This window comes from Diospyros lotus, chromosome 4 (genome assembly GCF_014633365.1).
Source record: "Diospyros lotus cultivar Yz01 chromosome 4, ASM1463336v1, whole genome shotgun sequence".
NCBI lineage: Eukaryota > Viridiplantae > Streptophyta > Magnoliopsida > Ericales > Ebenaceae > Diospyros > Diospyros lotus.
The window spans coordinates 12218298-12233511 of NC_068341.1; the positions used below are offsets into that span (position 1 = coordinate 12218298).

Sequence of the window (15214 nt, forward strand, 5' to 3'; positions counted from 1 at the left end):
TGAACAGGCCAAAAAAAAGAAAAAGAGAGAGAGAGAGAGTGTGTGAGAGATTGTCGAAGAGGAGACGCAAGTGGTTGTTGGTATTCATTTGGGTTAGGGTTATTTTCTTCCGATTTGGGCAAATTTGGGTTCGATCTAGAGTTGGTTTTTTGGGTTTTCCTTGGGATTGATTCTTGGTTACCTTAGTAGATTTTGGACTGATCGATTTGAGCCTTGAAGCCCCACCTTCAACTTTTCCATCACTGGCAACAATAGGGAGTTCTTTTGCTTTTGTTCTTTCAATTTCTCATTTGGTTTTTTAACTTACTGTTTTTTCTCATTTTTCTCTCATCTAATCTGTGGGTTTGTGGATTTTGCGAGGAAGTTTTCTTTACAAACCAATGCCAAAAAGGAGACGCGAGTGGCTGTTGGTATTTATTCGGGTTGGGCTTATTTTTTTTCGATTTGGGCAGATTTGGGTTCGATCTGAGGCTGGTTTCTTAGGTTTTCCTTGGGATCGATTCTTGGCTTACCTTAATGGGTTTGGGACCGATCAATCTGAGCCTTGAAGCCCCACCTTCAACTCCTCCATTGCTAGCAACAACATGGAGTTTCTTTTATTATTTCGGTTTCTTATTTGGTTTTTTAACTTACTGTTTTTCGTATTTTTCTCTAATCTAATCTATGGGTTTGTGGATTTTGCGAGGAAGTTTTCTTTAGAAATTGGTATTAGAGCCACGTTGGTGGCTTCGTGGGTGCAGGAAATCAAAGTTTCTTAGCTAATTTCGGATCTGGGAGGTTTCGCAAAACCCTAACCTAGATTCGAAGATCGGTCAAGATCTCCCTGCTCTGTTCATATTATGGCGTGTGAGACCTTCCGTTGGTCTCATGACGTCGAGGCACACTTGTGGGTGTGACGCGTGAGGCTTGAACCTTCGGTGGCAGGCAACGAGTGGCTATTCTAGGGACAACGTGTGGCAGCTACAATGATGGCGCATAAGACTCTGGCAGACAACTCTGAACAACGTGCTCAGATCAACGAGCCCGTCATTCCTACATGGTTTGACTTTCCCATCTCTCTTTCATTTATAAACTATAAAATCAGTTTACTCGGTAAGAAATTTTCTAAGCCTAATTTAAATTCCAGCAACTAGCAAGCCATTATGTGGGGGTGGTCATTAGGATTGAGGGTTACACTATGGTTGTAACCATTACATGTTGCTAGAACTAGGGTTAACTGTGATTACTTGCCTTCATTAATTGTGATTACTTGCATTCATTAAATGTAATTATTATTTTAACATTCTTTGTGTGACTAAGTGGCAGTTTTTTTGTTGATTTCTTGTTTGTTTAGTTGCTGTTAGAGTTGCACTTTGAATCCATACCTGCATTAGTTCTCTTCCTTAGCCTAAGAATTTGTTTCGGTTGGCATCTAAAGGGTCTAAAAGCAGTGTGTATTTGCAATCAAGAAAAGCTTACTTGAATCTCTTTCTTGTTGCAACGTGTGTGCTTTGTGCATCTCATAGCTACACATCACTTTGAGTTGGGTGTGTTTAATGGAAAAGGTGATTTTGTAATTTGGCAACATAAAATGAAAGGAATTTTGGTTCAACAAAAGATTTCAAAAGCTATTGATAACTCTTTTAATGAATCTGTTACTGATGAAGAAAAACAATAAAGTGATAAACTTGCATATATTTCTGTTATCTTGCATTTGTCTAACTCGATTTTACGCAAAGTTGATAAACATGATACTACTTAAGAACTTTGAAAAAAACTAGAAAAACTCTATTTAACTCAGTCCACTCCTAACAAACTCTTCTTACTTAAAAATTTCTTTAGCTTTAAAATTGACCCTTTGAAAGATATAGATGATAATCTTGATATTTTTAATAAACTTCTTCAAGATATCACTAATTGTGGTGAAAAAATTATTGAAGAATATAAAGCTATCATTCTTTTAAATGTTATCCCTGACATATATAAGGAGGTTAAGAATGCTATCAAATATGGGAGGGAGACCCTTACCCTAGATATTATAATTGAATCTCTTAAGTGTAAGGAGAGAGAAATTAAAGTTGAAAGAAACGAGAGAAGAGGTGGAGAAATACATCTTGTGAGGGGAAGGTCTTAAACTAGGGGTGGTGAGGGACAAAATAAGAGTGACAAGAAAAAAGATATAAATAGGTCTAAGTCACAAGGGAAGGCGAAAGGTAGCAAATGTTATGGTTGTGGAAAACTAGGGCATTTTTATAAAAGATTGCTATGCAAAAAAATAAATAAATAAACATACAAAAAGAGAAAGAAAAGAATTAGGCCAATGTTATATCTTCTCAATGTGAGACCAGGGAGGTATATATGTTAATGGAAACTGAACCCTTTAAAATTAACCTATTTATAAACTCTCATATGCATGAGTGGATTCTAGACTCTGGTGCATCTTTTCATGTCACGTCTAATATACACTAGTTTAAAAACTTACATGAATCTGATAATGAGCATGTCATTACGTGTGATAATGTTGCTTATAAAGTGGCTAGTGTTTGTGACATAATTGTTAAATTTGAAAATGGCTTTGTGCATACACTAAATGAAGTCAGGCACATTCCACAAATGGGTAGAAATTTGATTTTTGTAAGGGAATTAGAGAAGATAGATTTTATGAATGGGGTTGGCGGTGGCATAATTAAAATATTTAAAAACGCACTTAGAGCCTTTAAGGCGGTTAGGAAAAATGGCATTTATATCACTTATGTTGAAGTAATTAGTGACACTACTTCTACTATTACATCCATTGACACTGATCACATACAAAAGTGGCATAATAGGTTATGCCCATATAAGTATTAAGGGACTTAAATTCCTTAACGATAAGGGTGTGTTTGGTAAGGATCAAGTGTTAGATTTGCCATTTTGTGACCACTGCATGCTTGGCAAACATCAAAGGCTTTCGTTTTCATCTAGCAGTCATAAGACATCTAGAGTTTTAGAGTACATTCATACAGACTTGTGGGGTACTGTGAGCAATCCCATTTTTGGAGGCAATAAATATTTTTTATTTATCATTGATGATTGCTCTAGGCGTGTTTGGGTCTATCTACTAAGGGGGTCTTTGTTAATTAAGATAAGAGGGAGAAAATGTCAGATATGCGAAACATTCCGGATGTTTGGTCTTTCTAACGTGTTTATTAAGGTTATCTGACTATTTCTGGAAAATGCCTCACGTGACATCTTATCTCCCTTTTTCAAGATAAATTTATCCAACCTCGTTCATCAGATAAATTTATCTGGCTCTTTCAAGATAAGGCTCAATTACTTATCTACCCTTTATAAGATAGTTAATGCCAATTAATGCATTTTAAAGATTTAAATTTATTAAAAAAACTTATTTATTTAACTCTTATAATTAATATTATTTAATATATTTTTAAATTATTATATGTTTTGACAATTTTTAAAATTTAAATGACATTATTCATTTCATTGATTTTAAAATTTAAATTTCTCTCTCTATATATACATATTTTATTAACTAATATAATTCCTTTCATCAATTTTTAAATTATTTTATTTAATTTTATATTTTATTATCTATTATGAAAATATGTTTTGGCCATTTTTAATTATCTAGGTGGAATTATTGTAATTCTAACAATTATTATTTATACTTTTCAACTCTTTTTAAATTTATTTTTAAACATGAATTTAGAAAATAAAATATTATTTTTAATTTTAATCGATCTTAATTTTTTTGACAATTCATATTAATCATAAAATACTATTTTAATTATAAATTTGGTAATAGGGATATTTTGGTAAAAAAATCCTTATCTTGGTGCTTATCATATGTATTAATAAACACATGGAAAGAAAAAGTACAGTTACCAGTAAATTCTAAAAAATTTAACAAATAGTCTGATAAAAATTTTAGAATACTTCTTAGCCTTATCTTGATCATTTCATATCTTGGTCCGGAAAACATCACAATCTTATCTTGATACCACCTTATCTTGCTCATTTTAACAAATGCCCTCTAAAAGAAAAATCAAATACTTTCCAAAAATTTGAAAATCAAATTGGCAATAAAATAAATTTTTTGAAGACGGATAATGGTCTTCACTAGACATAATGGAGTTGTTGAAAGAATGAATAGGACTTGATAAAGTTAGATGTATGATGTTGAGTTCTGGTGTGACTAAGTCGTTCTAGGGTGAAGTGATTATGACTACTTGTTATTTGACCAATTTGACTCCCTCTGTCATTTTGAATGGTGATACTCCTTATAAATGTTGGTATGGTAAATGTGCTAACTATTCTGTGTTGAGAACCTTTGGTTATGCTGCTTTCTCTCATCAGAGTGAGGGAAAGCTAGATCCTAGAGCTAGGAAGTATTGTCTTCTTAGGTTATCTTAAAGGTGTTAAATGATACAGGTTATGGGATAGAAGCTAAAAAAGTGTTAAAATTATTATTAGTCGGGATGTCACATTTAATGAATTAGATATGTCATGTCTTAAGGATGAGTCTGATTTGGTGAGTGAGAAACAACAAGGTAGTGAAGAGTTTGAGGTTGAGGTGGAGAAAGTGAGTACCCACATTCCTATTGCCCTGAGTAAAGTGGAAAATGGCACACAAGATTAGCTTATTATTGAGGAAAAGAATAGTGAGAATATAATAAAAGATCATCTTGATGGCCATGACCTTCTAACCAATTATCAATTGGTTAGAGATAGAGAGAGAAGACCACATAAAACTCCCAAAAGATTGAGAATCGATTATAGTCTTGGTTATGTCAATTACCAAGAATTAGTTGATAAAGAGCCAAAGGACAAATTCTTAGTGGGTTGTAAGTGGATTTATAAAGTTAAAGAATGTATTAGTGGGGATAAACCAATAAGATTTAAATCTAGGTTGGTAGTTAAGGGATTCACCCAAAAGAAGGGGATAAAGTATAATGAAATCTTTTTTCCAGTTGTCAAGTATACTACTATGTGTCATGCTAGCTTTAGTTACACATTTTAACTGGGAACTTGAATAGCTTGTCATTAAAACTGTATTTTTGCATGGTAATCTTGAAGAAAAGATTTTCATGTCTCAACCCAGGGGTTTTGAAGATAAAAAGAAACCTAATCATGCGTGTTATCTTAAAAAATTGTTATATGGTTTGAAATAGTCCCCTAGGCAATGGTACAAACGCTTTGAGTCTTTTGTGCATTCCATTAGGTTTAAAATGAGTGAATTTAATAAATCCCTATATTTGCAACAATATGATAAGAATTGTGTGTTCTTATTAGTATATGTTGACGATATGTTTTTAATTGGCCCAGATTTAAAGATGATAAATGAGATGAAAATAACTCTAAATAAAGAATTTGATATGAAATATCTAGGGAATGCTAGAAAAATCCTAGGCAATGAAAATGAAATGGATAGATCAAATTCATATTTATTTTTACATCAATCATCTTATGTCCTAAAAATATTAAAAAAAATTGGCATGCATGATTGTAAGCCTGTCACCTTACCTCTAGCTACCCATTTCATATTGTTTAAGGAACATTCTCTTGCTAATGAAGAAGAAAAAGAATACATGAGTAAAATATTGTACGCGTTATTGGATTGGTAATATATTTAATGGTGTGTACTAGACCTGACTTAGCTCACACAATTAGTACACTTAGCATGTTTATGTCTGATCCTGATCTTGGTCCTAAACACTAGGAGGTTCTGAAATGGTTATTAAGATATCTAAAAGGTTCTTATGATATTGGCTTGGTGTATAAACACACAATTAAAGGGTTTTATAGATTATACTGATGATAGGGATAATAGGAAATCTATATCTTCCTATGTGTTTGTTTACTTTGTGTAATTCTTGCATTAGTTGAAAATCACAAATTCAACACGTTGTTGCACTCTCTGCCACCAAATCAGAATATATAGCTGCCGCTGAAGCTACTAAAGAAGCATTGTGGTTTAAGGGATTACTTAAAGAACTAAGTGTTTTAAGTAATAATGTGATCGTATATTCTGATAGTCAATCTGCTATTCATCTGTGTAAAAATCTAGTATTTCACGAACGCACTAAATACATAGATGTCAGACTTCATTTTATTCACAACATTGTATCTCAAGATGTTATTAGGCTAGAGAAGGTATTGTCTGCATATAACCCTTCAGATATGGGAACTAAGGTTCTTTTGTCAACTAATGTATTATTTGCTTGTGTGCAAGCTTTGTTAGGTATCAAGGTGGAGATTTGTTAAGATGTGATACCCAACAAGTCCAAGGCAATGATGGTAAAATTGGATAAGTATAAAACTATCATAGGTTTCAGTCCAGGATTGATAGATTTAAAGGTCCAAACCCACTTATAGGAAGCCCGATAAGAAGATGACTCAAGTAATTTATCTTGTTTTTTGAGAAAAGCGGGCTTGGCCCAGTTGCTCAAAACAAGAACCAAGCCCAATTCATTATACTAGTTGCCTTATTTGAAACCCATTAGAAAGCCCATTATTCTTCTCATATATGTCTAGCCCATTAGAAAGCTCATCTCTCATCTAGTCCATTACTCATTTGATCCAATTTTTTTGAAGTTGTTGGAGACTTAGTCGTTGCCATTCAAACTAGATTGGTTTCTCCCCATTTTTCCTCACCCCTCATCTCATCTCTTTCGAATACCTAGGGAGCTTGTCTTTGTGAGATGCTTCGATGGTTATCAACATATATATCGTGTTTATGAGGGTGGTTTTTTGAATAGGCGAAAAAAAAGAAAGAGAAAGAGAGTGCGAAAGATTGTTGAAGATGAGACACAAATGGTTGTTGGTATTCATTCGGGTTGGGGTTATTTTCTTTCGATTTGGATACATTTGGGTTCGATCTGAGGCTAGTTTCTTGGGTTTTTCTTGGGACCGATTATTGGCTTAACTTAGTGGGTTTTGGACTGATCGATCTGAGTCTTGAAGCCCTACCTTCAACTCCTTCATTGCCGGCGACAACAGGGAGTTCTTTTGCTTTTATTCTTTTATTCTTTTGGTTTCTCATTTGGTTTTTTAACTCACAGTTTTTCGCATTTTTCTTTAATCTAATATGTGGGCTTGTGAATTTTGGGAGGAATTTTATTTATAGGCCCCAAGAGCTTTTTTTGGCCAAAAGGTCAGGTTAGGCCTGATACTTCCAGAGACATAATAAAGAAGACAAATAAATAACAAAAGTATAGATGCTTAAGTCAAATAAAATTGAAAAAAAAAAACACACACACACGAAGGAAGAAACTGAAAAAATTTCCCTGAGGGAGGAGAACATTGGCCAGAGACAGATGCTTCTAAGAATTGAGAAGGCAGAAATAAAAAATGAAATGCGCCCTCCGTGATATAGGCGTTGCAGTGGAGTGGGTAAAGAGGAGATGTAGGGATTAGAATGAAAGGGGATTGAAAAAAGACAAAAATTATAATTCATCGGCCTTGTAAGGCAAGGAATGTTCTTAATCCAGCCAACCCTTTTAATTTGTGCAAAAATTATATTTCATCGTCTCTATGTGACTCACGCGCTTCTATGTGTCTCATGAAAAGCTTTTTATTATTGATACATTTTTATATAACTCAAAATGCACACAAAAATATATCAATAACATTATTTTTTTAAATATAATATAGTAGTATCATTCTGTGCACATTTTTAAATGGCCTCACAAAGCGAGCAATGGATAAAGATCTTGTGGTTACGTGCGCAATCGATTGGGTCACGGATTCAATGCACCGTTGTTTTAGATGCACTCTTTAAAGTTAAACTCTACAAATTATTATATGATCAAAGACTTCTTTGGTAAAAAACTATCACTGACAGCTTTAATTGATATATGATTATGTAAAATGTAGAAGAACTATCACCTAGTTGGCGAAAAAAAAATAATAAAACAATTGAAAACTATGTGAGTATTCTGATTATTAAAATAATGATTCACTCACACTTTGATAATTTTATTTATGTAGCTTGATATCTCCTATCTCTAACTCTAGTAGAGATGATTTATTTATAAACAATAAATTACAATCTCGATGGGAACGGGTCTCATCCATCTAGTATCCGACCAATATCACTATTAAACATAAGATCACTAAGAAACAAATTTTAAATTAGACCACATGCTTTTGAACTCGAGGAAGAATCTGTGAGTGCGTGTGTGGAAATTTATCCTTTTGACCGACTAGGCATGCAGTTGATAATAAGGTAAGACATAGTGCTAGTGAATATTGTTGATTTGGGGTGGTGTTTTTGGAGGGATATATACAATGTATCTGAGTTAGCAAACACATTAAAAGCCAAGGGCGCCCCTAAACAACCATTTTACCTTTTGTCATGTTGCGTATTTTTTTAGTCCCATGATTCTCCCACGAGCCTCCACTGCGTACATATATATCACCCACATATATATATATATATTATCTTTATAGCCACCGATATAGTCACTTGGAAAAATTGTCTGCAACTGTTTCAATAGTCTTTGAGTAATTACTAATCTTCTAGAATGGTTGCACTTATCAAATTGATTAGCCTGTGATTAACGGTAGTAGTTCAAAGTTCAAACATTTTCATGGTCAGAAAATATGTGTGTAAATGTCTTATATCCCGTTATATTGTTATAGATACGTAACACTTAGTGGAGATTAATTTTATTTTAAAATTTAAATTTATTTACCGTACAACACGTATATAGATTACAGTCACAGCTAATTAGATTAGGGTTTATAATTATTTACTAGCAGTAACTCGGATTCCGAGAGAATTAGTCAGTCGAATGTCTCACACACTGGAGTCATTCAGAGTTTTTGCAGCCTCCTTCTGGGTAAAAATATCAGATTTTGATTGATCAGAGAGGCTGATGAGAAATCCACCTTTTGAACATGGCTGAACATTCAAGAGGCTTGTACTCTGGGGCTACATGCCCAGCTCCCTGTTAAGAAATAATTTGCAATAATTAATAGAAAGCAAACACAGAAGACCAAGGAAAAAGAAGAACCTAGGACCATATGTTCCTAGAACATGATGATTTAGTTAATGAACAACATCTAATTCGCAAGGAGAGAAATTTCATGCCTTTACTGTCGCGAATGTCATCTGATTGGAGTACGTCCTCGTATAACTACACAAAAACCCGGTAAATTTAATCTTTCAAAGAAGGTTTAATCTCCAAATGAACGTGAAAAGCTTAAGGCTAGAGTGTGGCATGGCAACCCACCCGGCAACTTGGCCTCCAACCCTCCATGAACGCCAATCATCAACAACGGAATAGTTAAGAGACCTTATCCATGCTTGAGTTGCCAAGAATGGAACGAGCATATCCTGATCCCCGCTGTTTCAACCAACATTAGTGGCTGTTATTTCTTTCTTTTTCCTTGTCGGTTCTAATTGCTAGCACAAAAAGCAATTTTTTAACGCAAGAAAGAGATTGATCTTACCTGTATATCAGAGACCTGTACCCTTTAGTGCTGAGGTTGACATGGTACTGGAAGGTGTTCAAGATTGAGATATCGTACGCAACTCCATAGTTGCATCTTATCCACGCCCCTATGCTGCCCTATATCAAGAGTTGGCAATTCATTTTCTTGAGGTCGCACTTCTAGACATTTTCCATCTCAGCAAGAAGATGTACCTTTCGAATATGGAGTGCTTCTCGGACAGAATCATCATTAAGCCAACGATAGGAAAGCCGATGTCTAGCATTCTATGATCAAGTAATGAAATAATCATGAGAAACAATCTCACAGTTGAACAGAAAGAGTCAGCTAAAATGCTAAATTATGCCGGACAGGACCTGCAAATATTTTGCAGATTTTCAATTTGGCTCGATCAGCTTTTCAAATATGTTGATGTTATTTGTTTGCCCTTGGTGATCACACAACATGTTAAGGAAAGTCTTCGGAAGCGGACTAGAGGGAAAACAGCAAGAACTTACAGTGCCAGATGCACAGACTGACTGTTCAGGAATACCAAGCTCCATGTTTCCCTCGTCAAGAGACCTTCTTTTACCCACAAATTCCCACGGATTTGGAGAAGCAAAATCACACCTCGGACCCAAAATGTAACCAGGTGCAAGCCCTTTAGTACACTAGAAACGCCAAGAATGAACGTAAGATATTATACAAATATAAAGGAAGGATTGGCCAAACAGAGATGCATTCAGTATTCACCTCAGAGTAAGCCTGAACATCCTGCAAGCACTGTGCATTGCTGGGATCAACATCGGAATACTGTCCTTGACAATTTTTCTGCAGAGACTGGAAAGAAAAGGCACGGGTTGGCAAGACGTTTCTATTGTGCATGCACCAACTTCATTCTAGTCGCTAGTCAAACTAAGTTATGTTTGAATGAAATTCATCAGGGGGAAAGGATTTTGAGTATTAAACCACCTCATAGAGTTCATCTGAAATAAGCCCCATTCCATGAGCAAATGGGACTCCAGAATTACTTTCAAGATCAGAGTTGGTTTTTGGGTTGCCAAGTACGTATCCCTGAAACCATTTCAGAACAAGAAGAACAACCTTTAACTGTTGAAGAATTAAAAAGAAAAACTCCCCTACTTTTATCTGTATTATGCTCTTACAGTCTTACTGCATTCATTAAGCTTGAAAAAGAGGAGGTTATATACGTGATTAGACCTCTTTAACAATGAGAATATCAATTGTCCCTCTTATACCACATGAATTGCAAATTTATTGTTAGTGTAGGTGCGCTAGACCCAATCAAATTTGATATGTTGTACATTGACAATTGTAATCATGTTATTATTTGAATAAGGAGTTATTCAAATTCACAAGAAGTCATTCTATTAGTTTCTTGTTATTATTGTAATAACCGAATGAAACTAGATAGAAGTCCATATGATGTATACTATGAATAATTTATAAAGATGTGAGATGATGCATCACAGTTTCTAGACATCAATAAACGTCCCAAATCGTAGCAATGTCAAGAATGGACATTGACAATTGCAGTAAGACTTGTATGTGCTATGTTTTTGCTATGTGATAGCAATGGGGGTCTCACACCCATAGGCATGGGGATGCCTAGACAAGTACATAGGTGACCAATGTTGGACAACGTGTCACTGGACATGACTCGCCATGAGAATCCATTTTGGTTATATGTTGATGGTATTCTCATACGAGATGGGTGCAACTAATCCTTGGACCTGAGGTTGTCACGATCATCTCATAAGAAGACCGATATGCTTTGACATCGTTTCGATGGGCCTAGATAAAGGCTGCACGTGAGCGATCGTTGAGCATATCATGAGGCTTATGGAGATGGGTGTATAACCAAGATGAGACTCGTCTATCCCTTGATAGAGAATGATGTATCTAAGGCACCTTCGGTGGATATTCACTTTAAATCCATGGCCATGGTAAAAGAGATCAATAAGGAGTTATTGATTTACTTTCTATTAAGTGAAGATATCCAGAAGACCGAAGAAAACTCATGTAATCGTTATCAAGCAACACATTGCTATACTTAAGATCACATAAGATACATTGACGAGAAGATCGAATTACATAGTAACCATGCTCGTGAAAGGTTATTTGCGGATTATGAATCCTTCTAAATAATTGGGTAGGCATGATGCCTTGCTAGAGGCCAATCTTGTTTTATGTGTTTGTACCGACATATTGCCAACATATTCGGAAGCCTAATGAGTCATACGCAATAGGCACGGTCCCTGGCTTAAACCAGGAGAGTGGACGTATGGTTAAGTGGGACACTTCGGCAAGAAGTTGTGCCGTCGTAGATTCTCACGGAAAATGAACAAATAGACGTAATGACGTCGATATGACGAGGGGTCGTCATAATGGAAAGAGTTTCCTAAAATGACAATTTATTAAATTAAGAATGAGTTTCTAATTTAATAATTTTCTATTTGTTGGAGTGGCAAATAGGAAATAAAATGTTTTTGGGCTTAAGTTAATATTTGGACTAAATTAGATTTGGACCAAATATTAAATTGAATATTATATTTGGACTAAATTGGATTTGGGCCAAATATTAAAATAAATATTATATTTGGACTAAATTATATTTGGGCCAAATATTAAATATTATATTTGGACCAAATTAGATTTGGGCCAAATATTAAATATTATATTTGGGCTTGAATTAGTTTTGGGGCAAAATATTTTATTTAAACCTATAAAAGAATTTGGGCCATTTAATTATATTTCTAGTTATATTAGAATAAACCCACTTAATATTCTAATTAAATTAGAATTATTGGGCTAAGCCCAATCCATTAGGGTTTTAGAAACCCTAGAATATTTCACTATAAATATCCATTTATGGGTTGCCCAAAATAGTAGTGTTTTTTATGTCGTTTTTCAAGAGTTGAAAAACGTATTGTCGTTCACTCTTTCCGTTTCTTTTGGCATCGATTTGAAACATGGGTGTTCTTTTACCGTCCATATACAAGTCGCGCAAAGGAGAATGAGCTAGCACTCCTATTCTGCTCTCCTTGCTAACGGATGCGTGCCGCATATCACGAGTTAGAGACCGGACGCTTAGACGGCTCGAATCCGCGAACGACCCGATAATCTAAAGGTTAGATTTATTTATTTGTTTGTGAATGATTTAATTTCGACATTGATCTAATCGCCAGGATCGGGGTAAGTTCAAAATTTTGAACTACGCTGTTTATCCCGTAGCGATCTTGCTTTACTTTTATTTATGTTATTTAGTTCAGAGGTTAAATGACAGCAGGACTATAAGAGACTAGGGTTCTCATAATTAACAATTTGTTCAACACGAACATAATCCCCTCATTCTTATGACATGATAGACAACAGAATTTACAAACCTTGAGATTGATAGGCGGTTCATTTCCTGCTTCATTGCCTGCACTTGAAACAGGTTAAAATGTTTAATCTTTACTCGTGCAAGCGCTTAATCACCATCCAAGCCAAATGGAATAACATGTTTAAAATTTACACTGGTAACATATTCAGAAAATGAGTTAATATGCTCTCTCAAAAAAGCCAGCCAACAATTGGAAACAGGGCCAATTTGGCACAGAAGGATGATCGGTGTAAAAAGAAAATCCAAATTTCCCTTAACTTTTAGCCTCATCGTCTTACCATTTGATATTATTTGAGCAATAATTGGAACTGTAATGCCCGAGTATGAATCTCCAGCCACATAGAATGGGTTCGGAAGGAATTCCGGATGATCGAGGAACCACTGACAGATATTTTTGAAAAACACATACAAATAATTAAAATAAATAAAAGTCTATCTATACTCTAAAACAATTTTGAATCAATGTACCTTCCTCAAAAATTGATAAGCTTGATCGCATGCTTGCAAATCAGTAGACTTAGAAGCATTTGAAGTTCTTGCATACGAGAATCCAGTACCAACAGGCAAATCCACGAAGATTATGCTTGCCACCTGGTAGTTATCATTGACGAGTTTCAAATGTCGTAAATTTCTTCCCAACAATTGCACGTATAATACCAAATGCTACAAAATGCAAAGTTTTAAGGCCTCCAGCAACAGTCAAAACTGTAATGAGAATAAGCTTAGGGTTCTATCATTCTACCTTCGACCATGATAACGGATTCAAGATTAATGTGGGCGTGCTCTCATCCTTCTGCACAGCCCCAAAACTTAGTGGACCTGCAAAGTGTATTAATTCTCACTAAATCAAAAGGTTCAGAACAATACTGTTCCGGTAATCCATCTATTATTTTTCTTTTCGTTTTTATTTTCTTTGAGCTTATTTCTTCTCTGTTATCTTCTATCCTCTTACTGCAAATTCCCTTGTAAAGAATGCAGTAGGAATTCACGGTCCAAGAGCTTGCCCTTAGAAAACAGAAGATAAAGAAAGGAAAAGAACCAAAAAAAAAAAAGAAGTCGGATTATTGCAATAGCTTTCTAATAGAGTAACTGTTACGCCATGTGAATAATTTCACAAACATATATGTTAGTTCAACTGTCAAATAGAATAATCTTCCATAAACTTGGAGATCGAAGATTTTACCTAACTCTTAAGCAAAGGCAGAGAAGGAAGAGCAGCCAGGGCCCCCAGTTAGCCAAAGGAGAAGCGGGTCCTCTTTCGGGTTGGATTCGGACTTGACAAAGTAGTAGAATAGCTGCACATCCTCTGATTCATCCACTCCTATGTACCTGATCCCACACAAAACATATCCTCGGATTCATCAACTCCTACATAATCTCGCCTATTCACGAGACAAGAGACATGAACAAGAATGGAGAACAGAGTACTGAAACCAACCCGGTTTCGAATTCAAAAGGAAGCGGACCTTGAAATCCAGGGAGAGACTCAATCAAATAGTGAGACACAACATGCTTTGAACAAGGAAAAAGTAAAAGGCAAATTAGCAACAACAAATGGAAGAAGAGCAAGTGGGTGTTGAACAAGAACAGCTTGGCCTTGGAATTCAAGATTGCCATTCTTGGTTGGATTCAAGATTGTGCCTCACTTGGAAGGAGAAAACAGAACAACACGAAATCTCTGGATGCTTAGCTACCATATACAAGGGACAGGGATTGGGGCAACGAGGATGGATGTTGTTTGGCTGTATATATATCATTAATTTATGGGAATTACCTCTTTTTTTTCATCCGTGCTGATTCTAAATTCAGAAAGATGGACTTTTTGGACTCTCCATTTTGCAACCTCGGACAGTTGAAAATTAAAAATATTTGGGGCCCTCACGGTTGATTGCTCGCACTGCCAATAATTCAGTAGGACTGTGACTCAAATACAATTTATGATTTGTTTTCCCTTATATTCCTTCTGGGAATAGTAGTATTAGAATTCTAATGTTATAATTTAATAATTTTAATATAATTACAATTTTGATTATTTGGTTTGCAAGAAAATACTAAAAGTTAAAAATGGTCAAAACCGCATAAGGTCAAGTCTGTCAAGATGATATTTATCTCTAAAACTAATATGATTTTTTATGTAACATTTGTTTTATCACTTAGTTATTTGCATAAAACTTCGATATAAATATTTAAACAGAAAAATGTTAACTAAAAACTCTATCACTAAAATATTTTCTACTATACAAATATTTTTGGGGTATAAAAAATAGTATATGCATTACTATTATGATTTATACAAACCATTTAAAAAAGGTAAACTTTGAAAAGTCAGGCCTCCTAACCCTAATCCTCCTAGATTAGGTTTGAATTTGATTATCAAGATCTTAAAAAGTGAAA

At 34.9% G+C, this 15214-nt stretch overlaps 1 pseudogene; it reads right to left on the reverse strand.

Annotated features, from left to right (window-relative positions):
• Positions 1-8639: 8639 nt before the first annotated feature.
• Positions 8640-14577, reverse strand: LOC127799327 (serine carboxypeptidase-like 2; annotated as a pseudogene).
• Between the last annotated feature and the right edge of the window lie 637 nt (positions 14578-15214).